Genomic DNA, 15,866 nt, shown 5'->3' with positions numbered 1-15,866 from the left:
TTTATTGTCAACTTAAGTGGAATTTTTTTTTATTTTAAAACTAAGTTCATCATCTATCTTTTCATTAAAGCACTAATTTGTATTTCCAAATAAATGATAGGTTAGCTAATTGAATTGTGTCATCAGTCTGATAATTGTAGCTACACATGAGTTTATATAGATGTAGCTAAGCTGGATCAGTCATAACTTTCTAATTTATTGTCCAATTGAGTTTATTTTTATTTTATTTGAAAGCTAATTTGATGTAGCTAAACATGAGTTTATTGATGCAGCTATGTGGAATCATGCATAACTTTTTAATTTATGGTCAAATTGAGTAAATTTTTATTTTATTTGAAGCTTAGTTGACATTTATATTTTTGATGGAAGATACATTTTTTAATTTAAAATGAATGACAAGTTAGAAATTTTATTTGTATCACTGGGGTCTGATTGTTGTAGCTACATATCCGGTTATCGATCCATCTACGCTGAATTAGTTATAACTTTGTAGGTTATTGTCCAATTGAGTTGATATTTATTTTATTTGAAATCTTAGTTAAACGTCTATCTTTTCCATTCAAGATAAATTATGAAATTCAAAATGAATAATAGATTAGTAATCTGATTTGTGTTATGGGTCTGATTGTTGTCGCTACTTATGAGTTTATAAATGCAGCTACGCTGAATCAGTCATAAGTTTCTAATATATTGTTCAATTGAGTTGATTTTTGTTTTGTTTGAAATATAAATTCAACATCTATCTTTTTTTAATTGAGGAAAAATTTTAAAATTCAAAATAAATGGTGGGTTAGCAATTTGCTTTGTGTCACCAGTCAAATTGTTGTAGATACACATGAGTTTATTGATGTAGCTAAGTTGATTAGATCATAACTTTCTAATTTATTGTCCAATTGAGTTGATTTTTGTTTTATTTTAAAGCTAAGTTGAACATCTATATTTTTGGTGCAGGACTAATTTTGAATTTGCAAATGAAAGATAGGTTAACAATTTAATATTTGTCACCAATTTGATTATTGTAGCTACACATGAATTTATAGATGAAGCTATGATGAATTAGTCATAACTTTCTAATTTATTATGCAATTGAGTTGATTTTTATTCTATTTGAAAGCTAAGTTCAACATATATTGTTTTGGTGTAGAATAAATTTCGATATTTAAAATGAATGATAGTTAACAATCTGTTTTTTGTTATCTATCTTATTGGTGTAGCTTCACATGATTTTATAGATGCAACTACATTTAATATGTCGTAACATTATAATTTATTTTATAAATTTAGTTGATTTTTGTATAATTTGAAAGCTAAGTTCAACATCTATCTTTTTGATGCGGGTGAAATTTTAAAAATCAAAATGAATTATAGGTTGGCAATATTATTTTTATCTCTAGTGTGATTGTTGTACCTACACATGAGTTTATAGATGCAGCTATGCTCAATCAGTTATAACTTTAAAATTTGTTTTCCAATTAACTAAATTTATGTTTTATATGAAAGCTAAGTTTAACATCTATCTTTTCCATGTAGAACAAATTTTAAAATTCAAAATGAATGATAGGTTAGTAATATGATTGGTGTCACTTGTCTGATTGTTTTAGGTACACATGTTTTTATAGATGCAGCTACATTGAATCAGTCACAACTTTCTAATTTATTGTATAATTGACTTGATTTTTCTTTTATTTAAAATCTAAGTTTAACATCTATCTTTTTGATGCTGGATAAATTTTGATATTCAAAATGAATGATATGTTAGTGACACGTCCGAATATGCGTGTATGTACCGCAAGTGCACGGGTGTCGATGTAATAATTACCCCGGTGAGTGGGTAGTCGAATCCACAGGGAACAGGGCTACTAGTACTAACTTCTTCTCTGCTTTCTAACCTAATGATAAATGGAAAGGTGTGGTGATCTAATGTGCGAAGAAATGAATACCGGAGACAAATATGCAAAGGTTAAATGGACGGAGATCTCAATCAGTAAAAGTGGGGTATTCGGGCAATGCTCCCCCTAGGATTCAGTTATTAGGTACCGAATAAGGAAAGTGTTTCTATGATGAGTAAGTTAAATCGTGGAAATCCAAATATAATCGGATCCGGCCTCCCGATCACTGATACTAGTCCCCTACGAGGTCCCGGTGGAGAAATCGCTCAATCTCAACACCTCACACCACATATGACTGCAAAGTACTCTAGGGATTCCAAGAGGTGTATCCGATTCCTAAAGATTGATCCAACCCTAATTCCCATCGAAGGATCCTAACCCCCTACAAGGTCCCGGCGGAGAAATCTCTCAATTTCACGCCTCAAACAAAATATGGTTGCATAGAGCTTAGGGAACGGAGATAGAATACACTCAATCGGAAGGGAGAGGGGACACTCCACTATCTCATGACTCACCCTCTCAACCCTCTTTAACCTTGAAGTTCTAACTCTAATGGAGACCTCTCTCACATCAAAGTAACATATCATGCAAATCCAATCAACCACAAGGATTAATTAAACAAGCAAGCAATGAGAATACAAGATTAAAACTTAATCAAACTCGGATTAAATAGAAACACTAAGCAAATCCACAAAAGATCAGAATCCTAGGGTTCACAAGCCCAAATACCCTCTAGGGTTTTAGCTCTCCATGGAGCAACATACAAAACACACCATCAATGAATGAAAGTACATTAAAACCATAGAAATAAACCCCCTTATATATAAACTGATGGCCTTGATGGAGAGCTTCGACGTCTAGAAGGACCCACTCCGAAGCTAGGTTCACCGGTGGCTTTCTTGATGCTATGACGGAGGAGGAATCGATCAAAGTTGGTGACGAAGCGCCTCCAAAGCCGCAAAGACCTCCTCTCCAAACCCTAGCCGTCTCACCCCTCAAGAGCCACACAAAAGATGAGAAATTTTGCTACAGTACTTCTCACAGTCCGGGCACATGTCCAAACACTCTTCTCTTGAGGTGGTCCAAACACTCTTCTCTTGAGGCCACATGTCCGGGCACACGTCCATGTGGTAGGCTATAAGACTTTTCTTCATCGACGCATCTTTGAAAGGTCTTGCAATCTTCACAAAGAGTAGGAACATGAAGATGTGGCTGCCTTTGTACCCTTCCAACTAGTGAATTGACTTGAATCCTCTTGGAAGTTGGCACACATCTCCATGTTTATGAACTTCTCTCGTGTCTTGGTCCTTGAATTGAACAAGAACTCCCAACATTGTGTCTTTATAGCCTATCTTTGCTTACTTTTTACTCTTCAAGGCATTCACAACCTATATGCATAAAAGAACACCAAATACACAATATGAGACATAAACCAGAGTAAAAATGATGCTCAATGCATGTAAAACATATATAAAAATATGTCTACACAAGCACTTATCAGTTAGCAATCTGATTTTCGTCACCGGCCTGATTGTTGTAACTTCACATGAGTTTATAGATCCAGCTACGCTAAATTAGCCCTAACTTTCTAATTTACTGCCCTATTGAGTTGAATTTTATTTTATTGGAAAGCTAAGTTCAGCAAGTATGTTTTTGTAGGAGGAGAAATTTTAAAATTCAAAATAAATGATAGGTTAGCAATTTGATTTGTGTGAGTGATCTGATTGTTGTACACATGAGTTATCATATGCAGCTACACTGAATCAATCATAACTTTGTAATTTGTTGTCAAATTGAGTTAATTTTTCTTTTATTTGAAAGCTAAGTTCAACATGTATCTTTCCAATGAGGGACAACTTTTGAAATTCAAAATTAATGACAGGTTTGCAATATGATTTTTCTCATAGGCCTAATTATTGAAATTAAAAATCAATGACAGGTTTGCAATCTGATTTTGTCACTTGTCTGATTGTTGTAGCTACACACGAGTTCATAGATGTAACTACAATGAATCACTCATACCATTCTAAATTATTGTCCAATTGAGTTGATTTTTCTTTTCTTTGAAAGCTGAGTAAACATCTATATTTTAAATGCAGAACAAATTTTGAAATTCAAAATTGGATGAGAGGTTTACAATCTGATTTTGCCACCGGTCTGATTGTGGTAACTATACATGAGTTTATAGATGCACCTACTCTAAATCGATCATAATTTTCATAATTTACTGACCAATTGAGTTGATTTTTATTTTATTTGAAAGTTAATATCAACATCTATCTTTTTGATTGAGGACAAATTTTAAAATTCAAAATGAATAACAAGTTAGTAATTTTATTTGTTTTACCGGTCTGATTATTGTAGCTACACATCTGTTTATAGATGTTGCTATGCTCAATCAGTCATAACTTTCTAATTCATCATCTAATTGAGTTGACTGTTATTTTATTTTAAAGATAATTTCTATATCTATCTTTTTGATACAGGAGAAATTTTGAAATTCATAATGAATGATAAGTAAGCAATCTGATTTTAATCACCAATCCGATTTTTTTAGATACACATGACTTTATAAATGCAATGATGCTGAAATTGTCATAAATTTTCTAATTTATTGTTCAAATGACTTGATTTTTATTTTATTTGAAAGCTAAGTTCAACGTCTATCTTTTCCACAAAGGACAAATTTTAAAATTCAAAATTAATGACAAGTTAGCAATCTGATTTATGTCACCGGTCTAATTGTTATAGCTACACATGAGTTTATAGATATAGCTATGTTGAATCAGTCATAACTTTCCAATTTATTTTTAAATTGAGTTAATTTTTATTTTATTTGAAAGCTAAGTTTAACATCTATCTTTTCTATGTAGTACAAATTTTGAAATTCAAAGTCAAGGTCAGGTTAGCAATCTTATTTTTGTCACCAATTTTATTGTGGTAGCTACACATGAGTTTATAGATAAAGCTACGCTAAATCGGTCAAAACATTCTAATTTATTGTTCAATTGAGTTGATTTTTATTTTATTTGAAAGCTAAGTTCAACATCTATCTTCTCAATGGAGAACAAATTTTGAAATTTGAAATGAATGATATTTGAACAATCTAATTTTTGTAAGGGTGTGATTGTTATACCTATACATGAGTTTATAGATGTAGCTACACTGAATTAGTCACGTAACTGTCTAATTGTTTTTTTCCCAATTGAGTTGATTTTTCTTTTATTTGAAAGAAAACTTCAATATCTATGTTTTTAATGACGAAATAAATTTTGAAATTTGTCAGTTAGCAATCGAATTTGTGTCACTACTCTCATTATTGTAGCTACACATGAGTTTATAGATGCAGCTATGCTGACTATATCATAACTTTCTAATTTATTGTCCAATGGAGTTGATTTTTATTTTACCTGATAGATAAGTTCAACATCTATTTTTGAATGTAGGATAAATTTTGAAATTCAAACTGAATTATAGGTTAGCAATTTGATTTTTGTATCACCAGTCTGTTTTTTGTATTTACACATATGTTTAAAGATTCAGCTACGCTAAGTCAGACATAACTTTCTAATTTATTATTTAATTAACTTTGATTTTTGTTTTATTTGAAAGCTAATTTCAACATCCATCTTTTCCATGCAGGGAAAATTTTGAAATTCAAAATGTATGAGAGGTTTAGCAATCCGATTTTTATCACTGGCTTGATTGTTGTAGCTACACATGAGTTTATAGATACTGCTACGCTGAATCTATCCTTACTTTCTAATTTAATGTCTAATTGAGTTGATTTTTTTTATTTAAAACCTAAGTTCAACATCTATCTTTTCTATGCACTACAAATTTTGAAAGTCAAAATGAACGATAGGTTATCAATCTTATTTTTGTCACCAGTCTGATTATGGTATCTACACATGAGTTTATTATAGATGCAACTATGCTAAATCAATCATCATGTTCTAAGTTATGGTATAATTAAGTTGGATTTTTATCTTCTTTTAAAGCTAAGTTCATCATCTACCTTTTCAAAAGAGTACAAATTTTGAAATTTAAAATGACTAATATTTTAGACATTTGATTTTTGTCATCAGTCTTATTGTTGTAGCTACACATGAGTTTATAGATGTAGCTACGCTGAATAAGTCATAACTTTCTAATTTTTAATCCAATTGAGTTGATTTTTTTTTATTTGGAAGACAAGTGCTATATCAATCTTTTCAATGTAGGATAAATTTTGGAAATTGAAAGTGAATGACAAGTTAACAATCTAATCTATATCACCGCTCTGATTATTGTAGCTATACATGAGTTTATAAATGCATCTATGCTGAATCAATCATAACTTTCTAATTTATTATCCAATTGAGTTGATTTTTATTTTAACCAGAAGATAAATTCGACATCTACCTTTTCTATGTAGGACATCACCAGCCTGATTGTTGTAGCTACACATAGTTTTTTTATAGATATACCTTTGAAATCTAAATTCAACATCCATGTTTTCAATGTACGACAAATTTATAAATTCAAAATAAATAATTGGTTAGCAATTTGGTTTTTATCACTGATCGGATTGTTGTAGCAACACATTTGTTTATAGGTATTACTACGATGAATCTGTCATACCTTTCTAATTCAATGTCCAATTGAGTTGATTTTCATTTTATTTGAAAGGTAAGTTCAACATCTATATTTTTAATAAAGGACAAATTATGAAATTTAAAATGAATGACATGTTAGCAATCTAATTTGTGTTACCGATCTGATTGTTGTAGCTACACTAGAGTTCATAAGTGCAGCTACGTTGATTTTTATTTTATTTGAAAGCTAATTTCAAAATATATCTTTTCAATGGAGGGCAAATTTTGAAATTCAAAAGGATTGATAGGTTAGAAATATTATTTTTGTCACCGATCTGATTGTTGTAGCTACACATGAGGTTATAGATCTTGCTACGCTTAATCAGTGATAACTTTCTAATTCATTGTCCAATTGAGTTAATTTAGATGATTTAGATGATTTCATACTTCCTTTATTTGTATTTGTAAATGCTTTGTAAATCATTTGGCTTAAAATGGATGAATATTACTCATGTTGATTACCTCATGATGATGTTAGTCCTTAGGGTTTTTCGTGGAAGAAGGTCACCCCAAAGCATGGTCGTGCTCTTCGGGAAGCATGATTATGCTCTTATTTGTTCAAATGTCCAACAGGGCAGGAGCAAACCCCTGCATTCCTTAAGACCAAGGTCTGTGTGCTCCTGGCATGACTGTGCTCCTCTTAAAATCTTTATTTCTTGAACTAAATTACGTTGGTTCTTATACAAACTATACTCGAGAGAACATACATCGAATGGGCCATTGATGTCGCGTGCGAACACCCGCAAGTGCACAAGGTCATCAAGTTATATCTCTCGCGCAAGCGTGAAAGGGTTGTATTACCAGGGCCCAAGGAGCTACCCTTACTTCCTCTTCACATGTTGTTTAGCCTACATGATCGAGTGACTACTCTAAACTACCAAAAGAATTAAGAACAACTAAGAAAGGAGTCTATAGTTGAGATAAAAGGGATGAAAATCAAGGGGTGAAACTGGTCACGGATGTCGACTCCCCTGGCTACTAAAGTGAGAAGGATGCTAGAACTACCATGTAACGAGTATTAATACAGAATTTCTTTGTGCTATAGTGCATGCTGAAGTGTTGTTATAGTGCCTATGGCTCTAAAACATCATTTTTGGTGTCAATTTCTTTCTCATTTGGGTTGTCAAGCTCACTTCGGGCATCTTTGAGGCGTTTAATATGAATAAGACCAATTAAACCACAAAAACAACATCGAATCATTAATCAATACATACATAATACAACATATATACATATAGAATACACGCATTTAGGCATTTATCAAAATCCCCACATCTAAGTGTTTGCTTGTCCCCAAGGAAACAATCATGAAGAACAGGGGCATGAAGATAAATGGCTAAATGCATGACCTTATGCTCAAAAGTAAAGAACTCCACAAGCACAAATAAAAAGAAATCAAGATAGTGAGTTATCCTATGAGTAACCAAGTAGAAAAAATAGTCTTGTTTCACCCCACACACGATGATAACTGGTGTTAGAAATGTTAAAGCCACCCTAAATAGTCAATTAAGGATCCTTCATTTCCTAAATAAAACTCTAGCTTTCAAGTGACTGTACAACATGTTCAAAGAGATTAATAGAGATAGTTTATTTTATGCATATATATATATATATATTTTCCCTAGTCCGACTAATGTAGACCACACAAAAATATTTCTGGAGGATGCACATGCTAATTAGGCACAAGAGCCATGAAACTTACTTGATTACGTTTCTACATAGACGCATCCGTGCTTTATTAGTAGAGGAATACTGTCACAAACTCCTTTTTCTTCTTTTTTTTCATACATACACACTATATCTCATGTTCCATGGTATAGAAACTAGCTACAAAACTTTACTTAAGGCTAAAGAAAAACAATAAAGGAACTAAAAGCTCTTAAAAGAAAATTAAGTGTATAATTTAACAGTCTAATGGCAATAACAAAGTGATTGGTTGGCAGGAGCGTATGACAAAGCATAAAGGTGCACTAGAGATAAAACAAGAATTCTATAAAAACATAAATAAAGATACAACTCACATCTATCATTCTTTCAAGCTTGGAAGTTCTTAACTAAGCATCATAGCTATCACAGGTAAGTCAAGCATGCAATCAAATAAAATACCCCATTCCCACAACTAGAGTTATACATTGCCCTTAATGTACATAAATCAACAGTACATGGTGATAGATAACAAATAAGCACAAGGAGATGTTGTAAAGAAACTTCCCCATTTTCAATAAGAATTGAACATTAAGTGTTTGAACATAGGGTGAGTTTGATCCAAGAGGGGTGGTGAGAGTGAAGCTCCTTTCGTAATAATCCTATAAAGATCAAAAATCTTATCACAACTCCCAACTCATATATATGGAGAAGAAAACTGACAAGAATCAAAATAAATTGATGCTAAACTGAACCCTTACTAACTACAAAGTACAAAACAACAAACATATCACAAAATATGGAAAATTACTAGAAACAATCAACAAGAACATCACAAAGACAGCTCATGCGTACTATGTGTCTGGTGGGAGAGGTGGTGTCATAGATGTGGTGGAAGCAGATTTGGTGCCAACAAAGGAAGAAGACTCGTGAATGTAGGCAAAAATCTTAGCCATGTCTCACTCGATTCGGCAATGGGATGCAACAATCTCCCTTGTCCCTGCTCAAAAACCCAAAACTGATGCTTGGTCTCTACCTATAACTCTTCGAGCCTAATCTGAATTGACTTTGGCCCATCCTCCGGGTCAAATTCTGAGTTTGTCTCTGTCTTATACGATGGCCCGGCATCACACTCTCTTGTTCCCTGATACTATGCAAGATAGTAACTGTCATCCCTCCTCTCCACTATCTTGATAGAAGACAAAGTAGACATCCCAAAAGGGGTGCTGCTATCGATGATGTGCATACCTCGAGTATGCTCGATCAAGCCCATGCCTCTAATCAATTATGTGATGTAGGGTCCAACAAAGATGGTTATAGAGGTGCAGGTATTGTCCCCGATGAAAGAGGATGTCTGCAAAGAGGTATCCCATATGAATCTAATAGCACTCAAAGATGCTATAAAGCATGAGAAGATCAGTGCGCGACACAACTCCTATAGAGACTGACCGATCCCCAACTCCTCTAGTCAGTAATGCGTGAATGTAGTGATGGACGGGGTTTGTCATCTAGGATGCCATGCTCTTCCTAGAACTAGCAATGGTGGCCTAATACTTTTTTGGCAAAGTGTGAGATGGGAAATCCACGGGTAAGCATGAAAAGTCAGGTGATTGTGTGTCGGCATCGGTGTAGAGCCTCAAGTAAACACCCATGTTGGCATGATCGATCTTGTACCTCTTCCCAAAAATTGGAATGATAGTGAGCTTGTTGTTGGATGAAGTTTCAGTGCCTAACCACCTCAATTGTGCTCAAGACTTGAAAGGTAAGCTTACGATAGGTAGGTTCTTTGATGTTAAACACCTTGTCCCAACCATCATGTGATATGTGCTCTAAGATAGGTTCATCCTAGCCCAATGCCCTCGAGATATCCCAATCTATATGACGGATTGTGCAAAATGATTTTTGGCCTAATTATGCATATCTTGCCTTGTGCTTGTCATTTTTGAAGCATGGTTCAATAATGGGGGATGCGTCATCCCTCTATGCTCACTTGGTGACCATATTCTTTGACAACATACCTACAAGACAAGAAGTAAGGGATTAAACAAAGATTAAAAGAAACAATTGATCATGATAGTGGAGAATGAGAAATTTAAAGAATTGCTACAGTATTCCTCAAAAAAATTTGCACGAGTTTCCTTTGAACATGGAGAATAAAAAATTTTACAAGCATGAAAATTCCCCCAAAAACACACAAAAATAACAAACAACCATTCCCTAATAATAGAACCATCCATTAAGCAAGAAAAATTGAGGGGAGAGAAGAAGAAATGAGCATTCTTAAAACTAGGGTTTAGAGAGACATACCTTTCATAGTTGATGAAAATGATAGTGAAACACCCAATAAACATTGAAAAACAAGTAGCAAAGAGGAGGAGAGTTGTCACGCCCCAACCCATAGGCCCAAGTGATGTGACAACTATCGTGACTATCCTTAGGAGGGACACTCCGCCACTCAACCCTCGGGTCGTCGTAAGGCTAACCAACAACCTGGAAACAACAATATTTACACTGATACACAGCGGAAGTAGCAACAACAATAACCACAATAACAAACAGAAGTAGAGGGATTCACAAATGCACAGGAAAGCAACAATAATAACAACAGTGCATAGCTGATACACCAAGGGTTTAAGAGTTGTTTAGATACAAGACTATACAACAAGGTTTACTACTCACTAGTGGATCCATAAATCAAACAACATGACCAAGAAAACATACATGAATTGAAATGATACATAGAAGATAGAACAGTAGTAAATGCTCAGCACATTGCCACGCAGCCGCACCTACTACCTATAAAAGACTAGGAAGAGGAAAGCAGGGTAAGAAACTAATGTTACTCATTGAGAGGAAGTAAGCACAACTCTAATAAAAATATAACACTATAATAAAATAAATCTCAAAATATGATACTTTACAAATAAAATAACTAGTTTAGCTCACGAATACAGATAATAGCAAACTTTAATACAAAATAGCAAGAAAGATAGAATAAGAAGGCATTCTAACTCAATTAGATTTTAAGAATATCAAAGTGTAATAATATTGAATATAGAGTTCCAAATTATGGAAAAACTAATCATGAAGCAAAGTTTCCACAAAAAACATGTAAATCAAAATAGTTCCCAATTATAAGTATAACAAAGTAAATACCATGAGTTTCACAATAAGTAAACATAATACTAGTGTCAAATCAAATTTATGGGAGACTGTTCTCCTAAGAGCGACAGCTGGGCTTGGCCCGCTAGCCACAAATTCAAGATGACACTATAAAAGAAATGATGAGAATAAATCTCAACCCAGAATAAAGCAACACCCAACACTCACCTAGCATAAAGTTGTCTAGAAACCTCCCTAAACCTTCATCTTGGCCGCGGCTAGGTTTAGAGCCGTCAAAGTATTCATGCCCTTGATGTTGACCCATCGGTTCACCGCATGGTGACAATGTCTACCCGATGAATATACAGTCAGGATTCTACACTCCCACCTAAACTGGCTCTTATAGTAATCAGCCAGTATACCACGCCACCTCCACAACTGCCCGTGGAGACTGCCTACTCCAGTTGGGTATCACCATACAAACTCAACAATAATCACAACTCAACACAAAGTAAAATAGCCAACACAATAACCAAAAACAATAATATCTCAGCCATTTCCATAAGGAAATGATAAAAGCATAAGCAAAACTCAAGCTTTTAACACAAATCAATTTACTTAATCCAACACAAGAAACAACACGGAAATTCTTTCCTTTGAACACAAATTCAATAAAAGAAGCATCAAGCAATAAACTCCTTCCAGAGTTAAAACTTCTCAAAAGCAATCTACAAAACTCATTAAGCAAGATAGATTATATAAACATATCAATATGGGTAATCTTCTAATAGAGTCTTGCTTAATAGTCCCATTCACAAGTTGACGATTCCTCTTCCTCGCAAGCTAATCCTCGGCTAACTCTTTACCTCGAGCTATCGCCTCACCTCCTTACCAATCACAACAAACAACATCAAAGATTAGTACAAAACTCCAAGCAAAGAAACCGCAGGTTCCTTCTACCAAACAAACCTAAATTGATCATAGGGTTAGCTCAAAACCAGGTCTTAAGGTTACTAATAAAGTTCTAAAGGTTAGAGCTTCACTCTAATTCAAAAAAATTGAAGAAACAACAAAAGATTATTGGTGCCACAGTAAACTCGTGATTGCTACAGTAACATCGCCACTTAAACAATGGGTTTCTCCCGAATTACAACACCTAACAAAACATTTCTTTACATACATTCACACAAATGAATAACAATGACACTAGCTTTGATTTGAGCCTAAAATCAACGCAAACAATGAGGTATTTCTAGGTTTTCAAAGATTATCAAAAATGATTAAATAGGAGAAAAATATGAAAGAAAACCTTTGATTGAAGCTCCTACCGAGTTCAAGAGGATGAGAGAAAGAAAGTGAATAATTTTATTTGCCGAAAAAGCTCACCGGAGAATTTTTCTAGGGTTTGAGATGTTCTAGAGTAAGAAAATTGGATAATAATGGTGGAAAAATGAGTGAAAAGGTTGGAGAAATAAAGAAGAATTGAGAAGAAGAAGAAGAAGAAAGAAGAAGAAGGATAGAAGTGGAGAGAGAAAATGGTAGCCATTTTGCCCGTTTATAGTGAACCCAATTTGTTAACGAGTAGGCTTAAAAAACAGGCCATGAAGCTATCCAGAGTGCTTCACGGCCAAGCATGATGAGCAAGTTTGCCCATCATTGCTCTTGGCCGGCCTTCAAAGGCACCTATTGCTCTTAAAACACTTTCTACACTCAGGCAACTAACAACCAAGGATAATACACTCATAACCACTTCAAATAGAGCATGAAAACTCATCTAACAATCATCAACTCCAAGAATAATCATCGAAAAACTCCAAGCACGCACGAAATGATAACTGACAACACCCTTTTTACGTGTTGACTGCAAGTGCACGAGTTTGTCGAAGTAACAATACTCCTGTAAGTGGGTAGTCATATCCACAGAGAATAGTGATCAGAAACACAATGATTGCTATTTAACTAGAATGAAGATGAATCGATAGTGAAGTGAACAAAATCAATCCAAATAGAAATAAGAAAAGAGGGAGATGGTGCAAATAAAAGATTGGAGAGGCGATCGACAGTAAGTGTGGCAATTGGACATTGCTCACCTTAGGATAATTATTTCAAGTGAAAGACCAATCATTATGTCTCCTAACTGATGTTTCATGAGTCGTGAAAATCCTAAAATACACGGTCCCAAACCTAAGGTGAACCGTGACTAACTCTACACTATGTCCTGGCGGAGAAATCACTAAGTCTCAACACCTCACACTGTGCAAAGTTGCATAACGCTCTAGGGACTCCAAGTGATAAACCCTATTTCCTAATATAGATCTAATCCTTTGGTCCAGGTGAAAGACCCCTAGTCACAATTAAAACCCAGATACTAAGGATTACTTCAACGCTTCACTCTGTTGCTCATGCAACTAATCCCCAGCGGAGTTCTTCTCTTAGCACTTCACTCTATTATGACCGTAAAGAACCCTTGGAATGTGGAGATAGGATAAATCACACCGGAGGGAAAAAGGGACATTCCGCTACCTCTCGACTTACTCTCTCAACCCTCTCCAATCAAGCATTGTCTAACCCTTATGGTGTGTCACTCATCCACAAAGGTTACCAAGATGGATTTTCAACCCTAGTGTCACTCTAAGGGAAAATCTATTCAACAAGCATTCAAGATTGAAACTCAATTAAAGACATCAATTAAAGAAAGTATAATAAAAGGTCAATGAAATAATAACATCCTAGGGTTTACAAGTCCAAGTACCCTCAAGGGGTTTAGCACTCCATGGAGCACAATACAATTAATAATGAAATCAAAAGTAAAGATATGCAATCCATGAATAAAACACCTTTGATGTTAGTGTCAATGGTCTTGTGGAGTTGCCCCATCTTCTTCAAAGGTTTCCCTCGTCAAGCTTATGACCCACCTCGCCGAATCAATGCCGACGAAAGCTCCCCCAATAACTCACTTCCGAAGCAACACGGTGTCGAAGGCCCTAAAACCACTCCAAAAACCTTGCCAAAGCATCTCTAAACCCTAGCCACGGGCACCTCCAAAGATGGGGAAATGATGAATAAAGGATGGAAAAAAGGATTCCCAAATCAGCTTAAATCACGGCTTTAAATAGGCTGGAATTAGGCATCCACAAGTGCGTGTGGATTTTCAACACGCCCATGTGAATTTCTGGAAATTCAGTTTTCTGTGGCATGTGAACAGTAAGTCCCTACAATAATTTCTTACAATAATTTGCTATAGTAAATAGCTATAGTACTCCACCAAAATGCTCCCGAATCCACACTCTTTATCGAGGCCACATGAATGGGCATGCATTCATGTAGTAGATCGCGTTGCTTCTTCAATAACAATCACATTTTACAACAATCTTGCTAGCTTTGCACAACTTAAAACAGGCGAATATGACTACATTTGTGCCCCTCCAAAACATGTATTAGCTTTATAATAATGGAGGTTGGCACACACTCCCGTGTCTTAGATCACAACTTGTATCTTTGCATTTGTTTACTCCAAGATTTCATCAACAAAGTGCCTCCATGATCTACTTTGGCTTTTTTCTTCTATACTCATCTCCACAACCCTATATACACAAAAGAAACACAAATACACATGTATAAGTGATAAAATCTGAGAAAAATAATGCTCATTGTAAGAAAAGAATACTTCGTATTACTAATACACAACCATTTATCAAACCCCCCCCCACACACACACACACACACTTAAGCTTTTGCTTGTCCTGGAGCAAAAGTAAAACATTAAAGCAAGGAAAATCGAAAGTGCTTGGCCTTAGGTTCACCAAAGCATATTAGGGGAGCATTCTATAAGTAAGTAAAATTTCAACACCAAATACGAAAATCAATGCTCTAGCTAAAAACTCAAATAAAAAAGGACAACTATCATGTAAGTGTGTGTGAACTCACTCAAGTTAACCCAACGTATACTCCTCAAATCTCTAAGTTAGGGGGACTAATTTATGTATAAAAAGAAAGAAAAGATTTGGTAGTAGCATCACACATCCTCTAAGGTGGCCCTTTCCAAAGCGGCCGCTAAGGTGGCTTTCACACTTTCGAGGTGGTAGCTCTTTCTACCGGGGTGGTAGCTTTCACTCAACCCATAAGATAGCCCTTTCTCTCATTAGGGCATAACTAGTATCTGACTTATTAGAGTAGCTTCGTACTTCATAGGTGGTAGATCTTTCCACCCCCAATGCACAACCAAAACAAATATAACTTTTTTTTCAGCAAAATTAACACAAGAAACAAAACTAAGTAGTCCTTTAAACATTGAACTTGAGTTTCCAAAAAGGTTAATGAAAGAGTAGTGCAACAAGTGTCAGTTGGGCAAAAATTGCTAGAAATTCAAGTAAAAACTAGAGCATGAGAACATTCAATGTTGAAACTTCTCCTAAACATAAGAATATAACCATTGCAACTAAGGTGAACCGCCATTGGCTACATGAGCATCTCGACTTGTGTATGCACTATTTGGTGGAATCTTGGAAGGAACAAACACGAAGACACAAGTGGGGCTCTAAGATACGTGAATGTGTGCCAACCTCCATATATTCAAGTTATTACAATAAGTTGG

Source organism: Dioscorea cayenensis, chromosome 2 (assembly GCF_009730915.1).
Source record: "Dioscorea cayenensis subsp. rotundata cultivar TDr96_F1 chromosome 2, TDr96_F1_v2_PseudoChromosome.rev07_lg8_w22 25.fasta, whole genome shotgun sequence".
NCBI classification, from domain to species: Eukaryota; Viridiplantae; Streptophyta; class Magnoliopsida; order Dioscoreales; family Dioscoreaceae; genus Dioscorea; species Dioscorea cayenensis.
Note: the sequence above shows the minus strand (reverse complement) of the source record.